Source organism: Tursiops truncatus, chromosome 18 (assembly GCF_011762595.2).
Source record: "Tursiops truncatus isolate mTurTru1 chromosome 18, mTurTru1.mat.Y, whole genome shotgun sequence".
Taxonomy (NCBI): Eukaryota; Metazoa; Chordata; class Mammalia; order Artiodactyla; family Delphinidae; genus Tursiops; species Tursiops truncatus.
The window spans coordinates 60156562-60174679 of record NC_047051.1 but is presented as its reverse complement, the minus strand read 5'-3'; positions in this window follow the sequence as shown (position 1 = coordinate 60174679).

The following is an 18118-nucleotide window of genomic DNA, read 5'->3' as shown; positions in this document are numbered from 1 at the left end:
AAGGAAACTACAACAAGACAAAAACACAACCCTCAGAATGGGAGAAAATATTTGCAAACAAATCAACGGACAAAGGATTAATCTCCAAAATATGTAACACAGCTCATGCAGCTCAATATTAAAACAAACAATCCAATTAAAAAATGGGCAAAAGACCTAAATAGACATTTCTCCAAAGAAGACATACAAATGGCCAAGAAGCACATGAAAAGCTTCTCAACATCACTAATTATTAGAGCAACGCAAATCAAAACTACAATGAGGTATCACCTCACACCAGTCAGAATGGGCATCATCAGAAAATCTACAAACAACAAATGCTGGAGAGGGCGTGGAAGAAAGGGAACCCTCTTGTACTGTTGGTGGGAATGTAAACTGATACAGCCACTATGGAGAACAGTATGGAGGTTCCTTAAAAAACTAAAAATAGAATTACCATATGATCCAGCAATCCCACTACTGGGCATATACCCAGAGAAACCATAATTCAAAAAGACACGTACACCCCAATGTTCACTGCAGCACTATTTACAATAGCCAGGTCATGAAAGCAACCTAAATGCCCATCGACAGATGAATGGATAAAGAAGATGTGGTGTACACACACACACACACACACACACACACACACACACACACACACACACACACACAATGGAATATTACTCAGCGATCAAAAAGAACGAAATCTTACCATTTGTGACAACATGGATGGACCTAGAGGGTATTACTAGAACTGAAATAAGTCAGACAGAGAAAGACAAATACTGTATAACTTCACTTGTATGTGGAATCTAAAAAACAAAACAAATGAACAAGCATAACAAAACAGAAACAGAGTCACAGATTCAGAGAACAAACAGGTGGTTGCCAGAGGTGAGGGGATGGAGAGATAAATGAAATAGGTGAGGGAGATTAAGAGGTATAAACTTCCCATTATAAAGTAAACGAGTCACAGGGATGAAATGTACAGCACACAGAATACAGTCAATAGTACATTTGACCTTTGAACAACACGAGTTTGACCTGCCCAGGTCTACTCATACATAGATTTGTTTCAATGGTAAATACTATACAGTATTATATGATCTGCAGTTGCTTCAGTATGCAGATGTGGAATCGAGAATACGGATGAACTGGAAAATGGAGGAACCACATATATGGAAGGCTGACTTTAAGTTATACATGGATTTTCGACCGCAGGAGGGTCAATGTCCCTAACTCCCAATTGTTCAAGGGTCAACTGTGAAAACTCTGTATAAGTGACACATCGTAAGTAGACTTATCATGGTGATCATTTTGTAATGCTGAGAAGTATCAAATCAGTATGTGTGCACCTGGAACTGACATAGTGCTGTAGGTCAATTATACCTCAAAAAAACATTTAGAAAATGTGGTGGAGAAAGGAAATGATAAATGACAATAACAGAGACAGGACTAGCTACAGTAACAGGACCGTAACTTTTTCCAGAAACCCTCTTATATTAAGTGCTTGCTGAAATTGTGGCCAGCCATAACTTTAAAGGAATGCTGTGATAAACTGGGATTAATGCAGGACACAAGTGGATCTGAGTGGTGCAAGGAGTGCATCGTGTTGACCATCTCTTGTGCACCATTTTTATCTCCCTAATCATACTTCTTACTGCAGCTACTTCTGAGGCAAGGAGTTCTACACAAACTAACCAACTTTTCAGAGCACACAGACAATACTTCACCTTGAGCCTCTGTGGTATATCTCTTAATTTATGCCCAAGTGAATCTAAAAGATATCAGTGTATGTTTTCCAGAGAGTGGGATGGTTAACCACTGGAGCCATTTTAGTCAGCAGGAATTGAGAATCAGTAAGAAAAATGATTTCCCCTTTCTATCCCAGGCAGGCAGCTTTGGAATGCATTTCATAAGGGTCTCCAGAGGGTTTCAAGGAATGGAACACCAGGCAATTTTAGTAGTGGCCAACTTGATAACTCCCTTCCTGTTTCATTCCTCTCTTCCTCATTCCTGCCCTTGGAATCATTTTAAAATAAACTACTTGCTTGCAGGCCTTTGTCTCAGACTCTACTATCAGGGCAACCCCATTTAAGGTAGAAGACTCTGCACCCAAAGGTCATCTAGGGTCCTTTCAACCTGTTGCTCTCTCAACCCTAGAGTTTCCATTTGCTTCTCTGTATAGTCAAAGCTGCCTCACCAGCACCAGGTCCATATTTCATTCCAAAGACAGGAAAAGAGATAGTGGAAGATAATAAGCACATTGCTTTAATGGAAATGATCTGGAAGTTGCACATATCACCCTTGTTTACTTCTCATTACCAAGAACTTAGTCTCATAGCCACTCCTACGGCAAAGGATCCAGGACTCTCTAGCTGGGCAACCATGTGCCCAGATAAAACTTTGCTGATCCCGTTCCTAGATGGAGAGGGGAAAGAGATAGTGGGGTGAAATAAGCAGTCTCTGACAAGAAAACAAATAGATGTAGTAATGCATATTCATAATATTCTAAAAATATTCCCTTCACCACCAAGTAAAAATCCCCGGGTATCGGGCATATAAATAAGCCATACCGCCCATGCCTGACACTAATTCTGCCATTTTTCCCAACCAGTACACATATTTAGTTGCCACCTTTTTTTCAGTTCCCTTGGATTCTCAACACCCATTTTTTCACCTGTTCATTCCTTAGAGAACTTTATTTTTTATGGACTTTTTATATTAAGAATAGTAACTGGGCTTCCCTGGTGGCGCAGTGGTTGAGAGTCCACCTGCCAATGCAGGGGACATGGGTTCGTGCCCCGGTCCGGGAAGATCCCACGTGCCGCGGAGCGGCTGGGCCCGTGAGCCATGGCCGCTGAGCCTGCGCGTCCGGAGCCTGTGCTCCGCAACGGGAGAGGCCACAGCAGTGAGAGGTCCGCGTACCGCAAAAAAAAAAAAAAAAGAATAGTTAACTATTTGTTTCAAACATTTTTAGTGTTTGTATTTTAATTTTGATTCTGGCTTTTTCTTATTTACTTTTGGGTTCTTATATATAACAATGGCTATTGGAGACGTATTTATTTTGTTCCATTAATTTATCTTGATTATTGCCAGTGTGTCTCATTAGTGTAACTTTATAAACCATTTAATACCTAGTATATTTCCCATGATATTCAATTTTTTTCTCATCTTCTCACCTGTTTGTTCTTCCAGATAGATACAAGAGTTATTTTTGCCAAATGCAAAAGTAAATTCCACTAAATTTGTTGGAGCAGCGTTGGCTCAATAAAGTAGTATGTGAACACTGATCTATTACCGTTTTCTCATACAGAAACCTGGCTAGTACTCTATTTATGCAAGTTTTATTTTATGAATCTCAGTGATGTTTAAACGTTTCTACCTTTCACTCTGCATGTCTCAAGATTTTTTTCCTAGGTATTTTAAACTATTTTGCAGTCTTTTATTTTGTAATTGTATATATTAGAATCTAGGAAAACCATTGTTTTTTACATCTTAATCTTATGGCAAATACCTCACTGAAGTCTCTTATTAGTCTTATTTTTCTACTAATTCTCTTTGGGTTTGCAAAAAAGGCACTCATTTTGAATGCTAGTAATGATCATTTTGCCTCCACTTTTCCAATAGTTATGTCAATTATTTCTGTGATGTTTCAGTGAGTTTATTAACACTACCAAAGCAGAGCTAAGTCATAGTGGTGACAGCAGCTGTTGTAATATACAATTAAATTTGTTATGATCTTATTTGCATTATATTTATGTAGTTCTTTTGCATCTGTCATAAGTGAGATTATCCTGTTATATTTTTGTATTTTTTGCAGGTGTTAGTGCTAACCTGAAGGAATGCATTAGGAAGCCTTTTCCTTTTTTTCCCCTTTTCTTCTAGTCTTTGAGTTTATAACAGCGTCGGAACTGGCTCATCCTCAGATACTTAAAATAACTCAATGCCCCCAAATTCTCCAGGCTCAAAGGCTTTGATAAGAGTGATTATCTAGTTACATCTTAAAGTACATCTTGGTTATTGATCAATTTCTATGTTTTCTGAATCATTTTTGGTAATGTTTTCTCCAGAAAATCAGTGATTACCTCAAGATTACTTTTAGCATAGAATCCCCACATAATTTTTACCTTATTTTTAAAAACTAAGGTTTAAACCAAATTCCAAAGAATAAAAGCACAGAAAAAGAAAAAAAAATCACTAAAAAAATATCACCACTCAGATAACATTGCAATGGACATTTTTGCATATATTTCTCTCAGTCTTTCTGGTGAGAGTCCTTTATGTAATTCTTTCCATTAAAAAAAAATATACTCATTTTAAGTTTTTTTTTTTTTTTTTTTTTTTTTTGCGGTACGCGGGCCTCTCACTGTTGTGGCCTCTCCCGTTGCAGAGCACAGGCTCCGGACGCGCAGGCTCAGTGGTCATGGCTCACGGGCCCAGCCGCTCCGCGGCATGTGGGATCTTCCCAGACCGGGGCACGAACTCATGTCCCCTGCATCGGCAGGTGGACTCTCAACCACTGCGCCACCAGGGAAGCCCCCCAAGTTTTTTTATTTGAACAGAAATGTGGTTATTCTACAAAGTTTGGTGAAAGTATAAACTCAGATATTAAATCCCCTCAAATCTTTCTGCTCAGCAATAAGTAATATTTTGCTGGTATTTAAATTTTGTTGAGTCTAATTATCATAATGTACAAGATGTTCTGAAAGGCAGTATAGCAGTTAAGAAACTGGTTCTAAAACAAGACTGCCTAGTTTAGAATAAGTGGCTCTTCCACTTATTAGCCCTGTAAACTGGCTGAGCTGCATCTCTCTGTTTCCTCATCTGTAAAATGGGAACAGTCATTGTAGCAGCTATCTCAGCGTTGCTGTTGAGATTAAACAAATAACCAGGGTCTGACACTGGGTCAATAACTGTCAGATAACTATTAACTTTAAGTAAAATTAACATAAGGATATTCACAAGTCCTGTATGAAGGATGAAGGGCTGACACTCCTGTGCCTCCTGAGATGCACAGGAACAATTTTACCTCTCTCCTGAGCCATGAGTGGCAAGAAATCTGGTGAGTCTTTCTCAGGCCTGTCACCAGCGTGAAGTGCCAGGGTCAGCTGTCAAACTCCCAGTATAACTGGGATGTCTGTTACCTACCTGTGCCCAACCGTCACAAGACAGGAACGAGCCATGATGTTTCTGCACTCTTTGCTCTCCTCCAACCCCAGCTGTCCACATTCCAGGGAACTTTTTAAGGCCTTGAAAGACAAGAAGCTTTTCTTTGACATCATTATGCAATCTTTTAAACTCACTGTTCTGTGGGCATGGGTTCATGAGATTAAAAAGTCTTTGGGAGACCTTCATCTAACTCTCAGATTAAAATGGCATCAAGACAGACTGGACACCATGCAAATTCCAGGCACTCTGAAGTTAAGATGACTAGGAAATATGAAATATTGTTATGACTATGGCCCAATAAATAGGCAGTTAATTCAGGTGGCAGTAAGAATCCAGTAGAAAATAATTTTGGTCATCATCATCTGTTTCAAAATACACCATTGTTTTAAACACTAGTCTTGCCACCGGGTTTTCCATATGAATGTAAAAGACCCAACTGAAACTAAAAATGTGTTCTGTTTACCATTATAGTCCCCCAAATACTTAAAATTTTATAAGGATAGGTTAATAATTACTAGGCAAAATCCTTAACCATGTGCATATCATTGATGATTGATAAGTGGATAAACAGATAAAGAGAGGGATGGGGGAGGCAGGAAAAAAGAACAGAAGGCAGGTAAGGGGAGGGAGAGAGATTAGAAAACAAAGAGAGACACAGAAAGGAAGGAAGAAAAAGAATGCAGGACTGTAACTGTGATGATTCCTGGAGCAAACAAAAAGTCCTAAAGATTTAGGAAGAGTAAAATTCTGCTGTCATTAAGTACATTTTCTGAAGATAACTTTATTCATTTTATCCTGTATGGTCATCTCAGCGATCAAATTTGCTAGGCAATTGCTTAACTCCACTTCAGTTTACCTTTGCAAACAAAGTCACTGGGTCAACATAAAAGACTCAAACAATTTCAAAAGTGGAACATTTTGAAAGCATTCTGTTTGCGAATACAAATATACCTTATGGTTAACTATTTAGTAGAGATTGATTTCCTCAAACTTGGCTCAATTATTTGATGGGTTTAAGACAGAACAGTGTCAGCATTACTTAGACTATTAAAACATGGTGAAAGTGTAAAAATCAATCATTAATCTCAAAATTTTCTTCAGCATCTTAGTAGCATGTGTTCTGTGTTTAGCTAGCATTGTACTAAAAAAAAGTGGGCAAAGATCATGGCTAATTCATTCTCAGCTACTTAAAATAATGGCATTATGTAACATGCTTATTTAATATCTGCACTGTAACCTCACTGAATTATCGAGTTATGACTTTACCATTTCCCAGGTAGAGTTTTTTAGGCTCATTAGTGCTTCCTTATTCTAGATCCTATCATTATCCAGAACCAGATATGTGTAAGAAACCTATAATTTAAAGTTGAATCACATGACTGTATAAATGTCTTGCTGTCCCTTAATTTTTTTAATACAGCAAATGAATACAAAGTAATAAACCTATACAAAAAATGAAAATTACTTTTGGATGGCATCCTTTTGGACAGACCTATGATTAAAATATTACAGCAGGCTTTAAACATCAGCAGGTTGAATAAGTTTTTAAAATGAATAAAATGTGTTTTGGGTCTTTGATATTTTAATATTCCACCAGCACTTTAAGTAGGCAAAGCCCTTCTGTAGCAGTGAGATGTCTCATATTCAGTATAAGCAAGAACACCAGGAATTTATTCTCTGACAAGTAGCATCAATCAACTATGACTGAATGGTTTCACTTGGTACTAAACTGCATGCTCCATTTTTGGCTGGAAAAAAACTGTAAAATATTAGATTCCTCACATTAAGCAAGGATCAACATACCATGACTAAATCTATAAAAAACAAACACACACAAAACTTGATTACTGTATTTATGGATGCTAAATTTGATTGAGTTAAAATGTGCCCCTCTAATTACCTTTATGTTATAATGTGTGCCAAATGCACACACTGTTTTAGTCATTTCCCTTCTGAACTCCAGGAGCACCTATTTTCGGAGGCTTTAATTGTTAGTTACCACTACATTTTACTAATTCCAATTCACACACGGGATTTATCTCCAAATCACCTACAATCTCCTTAAGCACACATAGCCTTTAGTATAGTTATGCATATATATTTTCACAAATATTTGCCAGTTTATTAAGTAGGTTACTTCCCAAGGACTACAACGATCTGGTGGAGAAGAGCAATGGCCAAAAAGTAAAACAAAAAACGCAGTAGTCCTGAGGTCATCGACTCAGTTCTCATTCCCTAAGTTACACAAAAGGAAAACTGGTTGGGAGTTACTTCTGCAAGATCTGTTCTGAACCCTTTTTTATCACACTCTGAGACCCACTAGCAAAGCTCCCACAATCCACCAGATCATTATTCCAACCCATTCAGCCAACCCTGTCACCTCTGCAAAACACATACAGATGTGCGCAAATAGCTTTTTCTTTATATCCAGTGCCCCTGATCTCCTGCTGTTCAGTGTCTTTTTCTATCCTTTCCATCAAAGTAAGCAAAATCTTCCGCCTTGACCTCTGGACAAAATTTGGCATCAGACGAGAAATTTAAGAATGGTGTGAAAATCTACTGCAGTGCATCAGAGAATACACTAATTGTAAAATAATATTTGGGATGGGAGTGATCTTCAATTCATTCCACAGACATTTACTGAATGCTATTTTGCAGTCATTTTAGAGAATACAAAGTAAGATCTGTTTGTTGTATTTGAGGAGCTGAGGCATCACAGAAGCCTCATTGCCGGGCCAAGGGCACCAAGGTAGGGGATAGGACTTAACTTTGAGCATGGCCAAACCACCACCCGCCTACATTGCCCACTGCTACAAATAACCAAGGCTTGCAGATTATGAAACTAACTACATGAATTAAAAGACAAACTACTTAAAACTATTTTCTGTGCTAATTTCCATAATTGCTTACTTTTGTTCCCTTTCTTATCTTTTACTTTGTGTGTTTTCTTAGCTTTTCCTAGTAATTTCAAAGTTTAGTGTTTTATTCTGCTAGTGGTTGCTTTGAAACAAAAATGTTTAAACCATTTCTGTATCCTAATTAACAAAGCGAGGCAAAGACTGCTTATTTACATTCTATGTGCCTCCAAAGGCTCATTTTCCACTTTTTGCTGTTTGAGGTTTTAGACCCTGACAGTCTCTTTACATTCTGTATCTTCACTTCTAAAGCAATTCTTCAATGCTCACGTTTTGTTAGCCAACATGACAAATATTTCATTTATTTAATGGCTTCCCCATTCTAGAGGTCTTTCCTTAAATAACCTGTTAGTTGACTGATGTAGTTCCGTAACTTTCCTAGAATGAGTTAAAATAATACTATCAGCCCTACAACTGGGGGCTTCCCTGGTGGCACAGTGGTTAAGAATCTGCCTGCCAATGCAGGGAACACGGGTTTGAGCCCTGGTCCGGGAAGATCCCACATGCTGCAGAGCAACTAAGCCTGCGCGCCTACAGCCTGTGCTCTGCAACAAGACAAGCCACCGCAATGAGAAGCCTGTGCGCTGCAACGCAGAGTAGCCCCCATTCGCCGCAGCTAGAGAAAGCCCGCACAAAGACCCAACACAGACAAAAATAAATAAAATAATTTTTAAAAAACTACATTCTTAAAAAAAAAAATGACAGTTCGGTGGTTACTGAATTTGAGTAATCATTCTCTCTTTAGACCTCTTTAAGCGGCATCTAAATACTGCAGAGGAAAATCCTGAAGATAATTTTACTTCAGTTTTTCTAGATTGTTAAAAAAAATATTTTCCTTAATTCATTAATTTTACTTAAGCTCAGTCTGAAGAAAGTCCTAATTAGTTTATGTAGGCCTGAGACTCTAACAGTGTCCAAGCATGACATAATTCCATGAGAAGTTCTAGGGAAGGCATGGTAGGCAGAATAACGGTCTCCCCAAATATCTGCATCCTAATCCCTGGAGCCTGCAAACAGTTCACAGTAAAGGGGAATCAAGGCGGCAGAAGGAATCAAGGCTGCTAATCAGCTAACCTTAAAATAAGATTATTTTGGAGTATCTGTGTAATCACAAGGGTCCTTAAAAGTGGAAAAGGGAGGCACAAGAGGTCAGAGTAATGAGGTGTGCAGACCCCGCTCACCATCCTTGGACCTGAAGACGGAGAAAGGGACAGTGAACTGAACAGTCTCTAGAAGCAGGGGAGGCAAAGGATCCTCCCTGAGAGCTTCTAGAAACACTGCTCTGCAACACTTCAACTCTAACCCAGTAAGACCTGTGTCAAGACTCCTGACCTACAGAACTGCAAGATAATACATCTGTCTTGTGAATGAGACGTATGGCAGAGATGAAGACCTGAGCTGAGTAGGGTAATCAGGGAAGGCCTCTTTGACCAAGTGACATTTAAGCTGAGACGGAGAAGCGGCTTTAATCAGCCAAGTGCATCACAGGCCAGTTAAAGAATGTTTGCCTCTTACATGCTCAAGTTGTCACCTTACCTGAAAATCCTCTCCCTTCCCTCCTCCCACCCTTCTCCTTACTGAGCTAGCCAAAACGTATTCCATTCCCCTAGCGCGCAGGTGGGTACTCGTTGTTTTATATCTTTCTGCCAACCTGCCCACCACCCTGCCCAGGTGTCCTGTACTTCTGCAAGGGAAGCCTACTCTGCCGCTGGTGATGGTGTATGAAGGTCAGGCCTGAACAGGCTTAGTCCCCAGGTTAGTTCAGGTGGGTTTTGAGACCTAAACTTGTCCAAGCTGAGTGAAGCTGAAACTCCATTTCGAAGGCAGGGTGAATGGAGGCAGGCCTATTTTTGGCTGAATGAGAACCAGGATAGCTAAGACAGTTTATATATCTCACTGGGCAAGAGACACAAGAAAGTAACTTGCCTAAGCTACTAATGGGGAAAAAGCTGGTACTTAAACCAGGAAGTTTCTCTCTTAAAACATCACACTAGAAAACTCCTTAAGTACTTCTTTAAACTTCTCAACCAAGTAGCCAAGTACCACATGGCGACATACAACAGCAGTCTTCCAGTTAGAGTTTACACATTCAGATGAACTTACGTGAAGGCAGGCGTAGTTTTGAGGAAATCAACTGCCATCCACGTTTCTGTATGTTGTTTCCCAAAACTAATCTGAGAAGGTACCTTGTGTTTCCCTGTCTCAACTGCCCTTGCCTTACATCACAGACTATGTCTCAAGCATACTGGTTTTACCAGGATATTGCTTTGTCTCAGGGTGCCACAGACAACTCCTATTTTAATCAAGGCACCCCACACCAATGTAGGACTTCTTGTATCCCTGAAACCTGCGAGTAGAGTCAAAAGTGAGCACACCATACAGTATGTCAGCACCATAATATTCTAAGAATGCCAAGTTGTTTAACAACCAAAATGCAGATTTAGAAACTAGAGGGCAATTCAGAACAATGACAAGAAATACTACGTGAAACAGAGGCCAACTTCATCCAGCCAGAACCTGCCAGAACCCGTGCGTTCTCCTTCCTCTTCCTTGGTGGTTTGGCGAGCGCTCTGCTCCACCCTGGTAGTCTGAAGGTCAGTTGTCTATTTTGTGAGATTTAAGTGTGAAGTCCAAGATCTACTTCCGTTATCACCATTACACTGCCACACAAATGGAACATAGAAGGCAAGATCTTTATTTTCTTGACCCTTCACTTAGAAGGTTTTCACTTTTTGCCCGATTACTAAATACTGTGAATCTTTTACTTGCCATCTCCTTTAACACTACTCTAGTCCTCCCCCCTTCAACTAGGTTATTGACAGACCACCAGTAACACACTTTACACTTTTAAGTCCCAACGTACTAGCAGACCAACGTCTTTCATGTTTGCCCTGAGCGTCCACTGAGCCTAACAGCCACATTCACCCATGCGAACTTCCACTCATTTATGCAGAACTTACCAGGTACCCTCTATGTGCTAGGTACCATTCTATGTGTTGAACATGCATCAATGAGCAAACGGCTTCAAATCTTTGACCTCACGGAGGAGCATCCTAGAGGGGAGGAAGGCATGTTTTTTTTAAAATGAAGATGTCAAGTCTGGTTTGGGGAAGGGCCTCAGATCCTGCATTTCTAACAAGTTCCCTAATGATGCCACCAGTAGTCTATTAAGAAAAACGACCCAGGGAAAGGGGACAGAGAACATAGCAGAGCAAGTTTGACAACTGTGCAGGTTGGAAGCAAATAGGATTACATCAGTTATATGGGGAGAAATTTTTCCAAGATAAGGTTAAGAGCAAGTAAAGTCGATGAAGAAAAAGTCCGCCTGGAGAGTAGAAGGTGGGGACGAGGGGAGGCAGAATAAACCAGTGTGTAATGACAATTAGGGGCTGAGCTGGAGGCTCAAGCAAGTTTCCCATTTAAAAAGTAGTCCATTATATTATGACTGACAATACGTACAGTCAAGAGCAGAATCAGGCATCAGAAATGTTCACAAGGCAGAAACTATACCCTATTTAAACTCAAGAATTCTAAAAATCAAAGATGTGAGAAAGTACAAGTTTGATCATTTTCTTGAGGAAGAGAGGGCTACAAAATCACTTGCCTTTACAACGACCCTGTAAGAACAGGGTGACAGCCAATCCTCAAGGAAATCCAGTCCAGCACAAAGGCTATTACACACCTGGTGCATTAGGTGTTGTTACCAAAACAAAAAGTATCACTGGAGAAAGACACTACTACTTCAAGTTGGGAGAGGATAAGCCTGTTGATTCTCAGGCCAATTTAAGGTTGGCGCTAGCTGAAAGGCGTCACGGCAAGCAAAGTAGTCAGCTATGAAACTAGAAGAATTAAAGTATATGAAACATAAAATGGTGAAAACGGCCGTCTCCTAGTCTTATGTAGTCTCCTACCTCCATCCAAATTCCAAGGTGCTGCTTTGACATTCTGCATTCCTCTGGCTCATCATTTTGGGCAATTTAGGGAAATGGTTACATTCTTAAACACATTCATCAAGATCAACAGCTTTCTCATGTTTGTCCTCCTAGCAACCAGCCCTGCTTAATCCCCAAAGATTCTATCTAACGCATCTGGACTAAAATTGCAGAACTTTATATTTTGAAAAATATCTTTGGGTAATTATAATGCCCAACTGGGGTTATGAACCTTGTCCTAGAAATGTATGATCACTCTAGAATTCCAGCAGTGATTTTCACTGAACTTGATGCCTAGCCTAAGGCCACCCAGTGGCTTGAGGGGTTCACACACTTGACCAAATGCAGGTAATTTTCATCTACCCTTGGCAAGGTTCTGAAGTCCCAGCTCCCTCAATCTGTTGAAGAGTGGTACAGATCATTGTATCTGAATTAAATACAGAAGAATGATTCCTTTAAAGTTTTCCAATGGAATTTCAGTCTACAGAAGTTGAAGTCAGCATTAACAATTTCATAGTACATATACTTCTTATAAAGCAGACATGTAAAATGAGTACATGCTCCATTTTCTCTTCTATTAAAGTGTACACACGTGTTAATCATGCAGTTAAAGAATGCGGATACTACAGTGAACTTTAATTTGGTGTCATTTTGCTGCCAACTTCAGGTTTTTGTCCTTTACCTCCATACCATGTTAAATACTTACCTCATTAAGGACAAAACCTGCATTTATGCTGGCATTTACTTATTTTTAAAGTACTCAAAATTGCAATTGTTACTTTACTGGTCATAAGTACAATCTAGTATCTTATTTTTTAAATATTTACTATGATTGTTAACACTCAAAATCGTTGAGGGTTTTGGAGATTACTTTTAAATATACTACAGATCCATTAAGAAACACTCAATCCTACTATCAATAAATACTGTGGTATTTACTAAAAGCAGTTGTTTTAATACCTTTCACACACTTTGGTTTTCTCTTGGCTTAAACTTCAATGCATCAATAGACAAGAAAACTTTATGAACATATGCACCAATATCCCAGTAAGGACAAAATGCAGATGCTCCACTTAACTACATTAATAAACCCTCAACTGGCTGGTTTTTAAGTGCCTATGATCTATAATTTAAGATAAACAATTTGTAACTAGAGTCCTTATCAGATTTTAAGTTAATGTAACAGGAACTTAAGTCAATCTCCATATTAAATCCAGTTCAAGAGTGATTTGAGTATTTGTCAGATTCAAGACAGTAGGTCAAGAATAATATTTTTTTATAGATTGACATGGGTTTAAATTCAGAGCCCATTTACCAGTTTTATATCCGTGCAAATAAAAGTTTGCTAAACTCATTCCCTTATCTATAAAATTAGGATACAAATACAGATGCCACAGATATCAAAGTTAGGTAAGATAATACAGGTAAACCACTTGGGTATCTGTTCCTACTTCCCCAATTACCTCAATTAATAAGCAAAGGTGTTTGGATCTTTTACAGTAACAAAAAACGCCAGAAAAACTGCCACAACCAAGAATAACCTTAAAATTTTTATTTCAAAATGCTCATTCTGGGCAATTTAACAAGTAGTTTTAAATGTATGATTTTATTTATTTACATTAAAAGCACTAAAACAACTCAAATAGCATGACTAAATTGCAAATATGTAAGCGTCTCCAAATGCTGTATCTGCTCAATTAGAAAAAGAAAACTAAGCCTTCTTCAATAATTTTTCTATGGGCTTAAAATTCATGGGATACATCCATCTTTGTTACCCTTGAAAACTCAGTATGAATATTACATCCTGAATTTAACTTAACGACACAGAAGACATTAATTCAGACTTTAAACACAATGAAAGCTTAACAACCTATAAGGCAAAGAATTATGTGCTGTCTCAAGTAGGCATGGTATTTATTTCCAGTTGGACAACAAAAATTGGCCTCACATACTGAGCTCTCCTTACCTTTACTGCTCAGCTTCGAGGCTCCTAATTCTCTGATGCTAGACAAACTACCCCCAAGGTTGTCAATTACTAACAGAACAGTACTTCATTAAATACACAGTAAACTTTAATGTGACACCGAATTGTTCTCCAGGCAGTTGTAGGTTGCATTTTGTCAGGAATCATTCTGTAGGGCTCTTCAAACTACAGGGAAAACCCTCAAGTCTGGTTTGCTCTGCTTAGATAGGTTTGCCTGTAAAACGAAGATCTGAAAGTTTTTAGTAAAATCACCACTACTTTGCAAGCAGCTTTGAAAAAGAATAATTTGTAAAACCGTAAGTGCTGTCCTTTTAAACACAGACTGGAGAACTGTAATATGAATAACATGCAAAAGAAGATTATGAGGTTATTTTTCTGAAAATAGCCTTAAGGCTATCAAACTTGAAAAATTAAGTCATTAAGGAATGCCAAGGTTAAAAACACTATAAAAAAAAATGGTCGGGGGCTTCCCTTGGTGGCACAGTGGTTGAAGAGTCCGCCTGCCGATGCAGGGGACACGGGTTCGTGCCCCTGTCTGGGAAGATCCCACATGTCGCACAGCGGCTGGGCCCGTGAGCCATGGCCGCTGAGCCTGCGCGTCAGGAGCCTGTGCTCCGCAACGGGAGAGGCCACAGCAGTGAGAGGCCCGCGTACCTCAAAAACAAAAAAAACAAAAACAAAACAAAAAAAAAGTCGGAGCTGTTTTTCCCCAGGTCAGCTACACGTGAAGCAATTATCAGCTATAACCAACTTATTCACTTATTTGTATCTCAAAATGGCTGAATGTCAACCTTTATATTTATATGGCTTTTCCTCAGTGTTACTTGAAAACTATATTGTCAAGCCTAAGAAAATCTTTAGACTCAAGAACACAAAACTTGCCACACATTTTAAAGTCAAAAACAAATCAAATGCAATTCCTACTAAACTCTGTAACAACCTCAGCTCCACTGCCAACACCTACATGAAAACGTTCACATTTATTAAAAGTCCAGTTAAGTTCTGAATACATGTACTACAGAAGTTCAGCATCTAGGAAGAGTTGCCATTTAACCTTGATTCTTTTATTGGGTTGGCCAAAAAGTTGGTTCGGTTTTAAGCAAAAATAAAAGACACATTTGGGCCCACCTAATATTAAGTTATTACAATTTAGCACATTAAAGAAATCACCTGGCAGGCTTACTTCCACTTTGAACAAGAACCCAGAGTATTTCCCCCAAGATGTAAACATCACTTTTTTCACTCATAAGCATAGCACACGGTTTTGTAGACTACTGTAAGCCATGCTAACACTATGGGACTTTCAGAGCACAGTTTATAGCCATGTTTGTCATTAAACAACCAGAACAATTTTTAGGTTCCCTTCAATTCAAAAGGTTTAAGAACTCAAATTAAAGGACAGTCAGATCTCCATTTTGTAAACCATTACACAATTCTTAGTATTTTCTCATTCTGGGAATTTACCTTTTAATGAACTTCAGAACTGTGAAATTCTTACCTTTTCTATTCAGGGCTCCTTAATTAAACTCCTTAAATTTCTTAAAGAAGGGATATATTAGAGGTTAAACTTTTATTAGATTTCACATAATGATGTTTTCTAAATGTACCAAGTGGTATATTAAGTAAGGTTATGTTAATTTATTTCATCACCAACATAGCATCCTTCTTCCTAAATTCAGCTTGAGCCCAATTTCAACAACTGATCATTTAAAAATCAGATAATTCTTAAGTTAACCCACATTTTTCTACACATATGAAACACAGGCTAGAGACAAAACACATGCAAGAAGAGGCAGAAATGTTGGCTAAAATACTCTCACTGCCTCTTTTTAGGTTCCATTCATCAACTGTCACCGTTGCCAAAGTCTGCTTTATGAAGAAAGTAGGGAAAACAAATGTTAACTACAGACTTAAGAGAAAAACCAATTTCAGACTCCCACTCCCACTCCTGGCATCAAGACCTGCACAAATACATACTTGTCACTCCATTTAGCACTAGCACATCTTGTTTTCTTTTTAACTATTTTTAAGTTCCAGAAAGCTAAAAACAATCTAAGCATCAATAACAGTTTATACATCATTAACAATTACTAAGAAAACATGCATATAACCAGTTAAGAGTTAAACATCAAGAACACCAGTACTGGTAAAATAGTTATTTGTTTACTAGAAACAAAAAGAGAACCTCCCCTCCCAAATCTAAATTTCATGCTTAAAAAATAACAGAACAACAACTTTCTTTACACAATGCTCTAAAAAGAATGGCATTTTGACCTAATTTAAATTCTTCAATGTTGTAAAGCAATATAATTTATTGACTTCTGGATTAAGTAAAATGTCCTGAATATCAGGTCCAAAGAAAGCAAAAAGGCATATCTTCACTTTACAGATTATCATCATGCCATTTATTAAAGTAAATTTCCTTTACAGACACAGTTGTAATGGAATACTTGATAACCAGATAAATCTAATTTGACAAAAAAGTCAAACACAACATGCAACCTCAGAAGAATGCTTAATTCAAAAACATGACAAAACTTGATTTCAAGGAAAAAAAAGTTGCATGTGTGTGTGCACGTGCACACACACATGAATTTTAGACAAAATAATTACAACCACCTTTCCCCCCAATACTTTACATCTCTGGAACGGTTAAAAGTGGAAGTCGAATCTTCAGTAATATTTAATTTTCAAAATCTTCTGGTCACAATCCCCACCAAACTCAACAGGCCGGGACAAGTGCAATACCATACAGAAACACAGCATTGCAACCGATCCCAACCTGTGTAGAAAGGGGTTTGATTTTCCCTTACTTTTCTACAGACTTTTCACTACCACAGTCAGTTTTGCATGGATTTGCACAGCAGAATATCACACAGCTGGATGCAAACCTGCAAAACTAACCATAGAACAGTGTTCAGTAACTGGACAGTTTGGGCGACAGGCCGAGGCTGGAGTTCTACAGCTAGCAGTACTTTAAGTGCTCATAATGCAGTAGATAACTAAACACTACCTGCACTATAAGCACTTTAGTGCTACAGAAGCTGTCACGTCACACACACCAGGCAGATTCTACATCGACACAATAAAAGTACACAAGATTAGTAAATATCACTTGAAGGAAATAGCAGGCCACCATCAGTTTTGCATAGATTTGCACAACTACATTCTTCTTGTAGTGCAACTATGCAAAACTAACAGAGGACGGCAAACAAAAAGTATTAAAACACCTATATACTTCCTTGGCTTGGATTATTGGATGAATACATAACTTCTTATGCCAGAAGGAGCACTTAGGGCAGTAGATGCTAATCTACTTCACTATCTGCACTAGATGCACCTTAGAACAAAAAGCACTCGACACCAGCAGGCCCTGCGCTTTCAAGCCCACCTTGGCTTCCCGAGCGAGGCAGCTGTCACCATAATGCTACAAGTGCCTTCACTGCAGTAGATGCACATATCACTACCTGCACTGTAAGCACTTTGACATTATTCTGACTGGTCACAATCTTCAGTTTTACAAGGTGATGTTCTCGTTATTCCTGCTAAATTTGAAATAAATAATTAGACAAAATAATACCTCAAACTCTTTAACAGTTACAAAACACACAAAATTCAGCATAAACCCTAATAGGGAAGAGAAAATGAGTTTAATTATCTCAAACCTCCAAGTTCCATTTAGAAGCAAATTTAGACCTTAAAATTATAAGTTTTTTTTATAAGACAGTCATAATTAACCATCATTCTAATACGGTAAATGAACACGGTAGCTCTTCCTTTGCCATTCCCAAAGGTATACTTAAAAAAAAATCAAAATCGGACTGCATATAAAAGAGACCTAATATGTATCACCAGGGCAATCTGACTCATATACCTTTTAGAGGAAATCTTCACATCCACGTGGCAAAACATTTTTCTTTTCTTCCAGCTTCCAATTAGCAATTACTTGGTAAACTGATTAATAAAATTACCGTTCAGACTACATTTCAAGTGTATCAGCTGGTTGTAGAACTTAAATGTCCCAGTTAAATTATTTTAAGACTTGAAAACTTACTCCAGATGAGATCTATTTTGTCACCCAACTCAAAGAAGTTCTGAATTTTGTAAACTGTGCATCAGTTTGCAAAGATTTA